A 2,134-nucleotide genomic window follows, 5' to 3' on the forward strand; every position below is an offset into this window, starting at 1 on the left:
ATGTTAATTTCATTTTTCGGCAGGATTGAACGACTTCATTCTTTTCAGAAACAATCAGTGTCATACCGAGAAATCAAAACTTCGGTGGAAATTTTGTCTGCAAGTTTAGCTTCACAAAGGGATAGATTTGAATTGTGGAATGAAACCATGATGCACCTTTGGATTCGCTAAATTGTAGATTTCAAGTTTTGGAACTTATTTCAGAACTTGAAGCTTTTGCTATTGATGAAAGTGGCTGATCGAATTCTGCAGTTCTATGAGAGACTGGTAAAAAGCTAATATGGCGTAGCGATAGGTTTCTAGATGTGTGCAGAACGAAGAAAAAGCAGTGGCCAATTAATCAGACATTACAAATATTTTAAGTAGAGAAAACAGTGCTCCCTTGCGTGAAATGCTCACAGAATTTGTGAGTTTGTGTGGATGATTTTAAACATACCTGTTACTTTTTGTAACTCTGAGCGGTCATTTTCAACACAGACGATTGAGAACACTTTTGCGATCAACAAAAGCTCAAAAAAAAAAAAAAAAAAAAAAAAAAAAAAAAAAAAAAAAAAAAAAAAAAAAAAAGATCGAATGATTTGGGAATTTTGCATCATAAAGAAATGACTAAAAATATTCCACCTTATGCAGAGTCGTTTCGACGTATGATTAGAGTCATACTAAAGGCCTCACTACTGCAGGGAACATGTTAGTCGCTCTTTAGTATGGCACTAATCACGCATCAACCACTCTGCAGAAGGCCCATTGACATTATCAAACTTGCAGACAAATTCATAAGTGCAAATGCTTTGAAAAGGAATGTGTTTTATATTGAAAGCTAACATGTCATGATTATTACTGTTATTTGGTACATAAAGTTAGTCATCTTGTAGTTCATATCCACAACAAAATCTTTGCGCAATTCTTTCAGAAATACCATTAAAATTATTTGGTTGCATGATTTTTTTTTTCATTTTAATTTGTATGTTTTTTTTTAACGTGTTGATAATATCACTGCCTCTTTCAATCATTGCGTATTATGTAAGTTAAGTATACAACTAATATTACATATATCGAGAATATCTATTACAGTAGCTTAACCTTGGAACCGGATTTGAACCCATTTCTCTTATGTTTAAGTTAGTCATGTTACCAACTGAGCTAGAGCAGCCCCAACTTATCCTAATAGTAGGCCTACCGGTATATTTTACTTCATCACAGCATAGTCCTCTATGACTGTGTTCATAAAATTTTAACTAAAAGGAAATCAATCAAAAAATATCGAGATTCTCCTGAAAACATAACTCATCCCGCCGCGCTGTTGATATGCACCTATTTTAGAAAGTGTGCCGCTGCGTCTTGGTGCTTTATCTGAATTGCAACAACATCCGGTTTATTGTAAGATTATTTCTAATTGTTAAGTCTACAACATTTTTCTTCAAGATTGGCATCACACCTCAAAGGATTTCATGGTTTTCTTTTTACTTTACGACAGAGGCAGGCGCTGAAGTGGATTATCGCACTTTATCGTTGAAGTATTAGTGAATTGTTATATCGCACACCCGGTGGAAGAGTTACAACTCAAAAAATGGAAATTTTGAGCCATCATCGCCCGGAAGAGAATAGAGAGAAGCGAGCTCTACCGGGTGGTATTTTCACAGAAACTTAACTAAACAAATTAACCCCTAGATGGCAGAAATACAAGTATTCCAGGGTGCGATTTTGAGAGAATAACAAATTTTAAAAGTCATGTTCCCACAAATGTCTATTTTTGACTTGGAACAGTCTTCCACTGGGTGTGCGATATAGTGACTGGCAGCTTCTGGTCTAACAAAAATCAAACCTAACCTGATTTTCACATACTATCGAAAAATGAGATTCACAGTCTGTATTTCACGTAGTTTTTCTTCTTGGCTGAAATACGGTAATAGGACAAATTCATTATGCGGATAATTGATACATAAAGTATTTGGAGAATATGTTTAAATTTGGGATGCTATTGAGGGGGCTGAAGGCACTTTTGGGGCTATAGCCCCATCTAGCTCCCGTAGCGCCGTCCCTGATCATTAACAAAAAGAACGCCATTTTCTAAATCAACGTGTTGAGAAAATATATTGGTTGCTACTTTCAAATTCTTTAAAAAATGCTACAAAAA

The sequence above is a fragment of the Thermobia domestica genome, chromosome 6 (genome assembly GCF_964235325.1).
Source record: "Thermobia domestica chromosome 6, izTheDome1.hap1.1, whole genome shotgun sequence".
NCBI lineage: Eukaryota > Metazoa > Arthropoda > Insecta > Zygentoma > Lepismatidae > Thermobia > Thermobia domestica.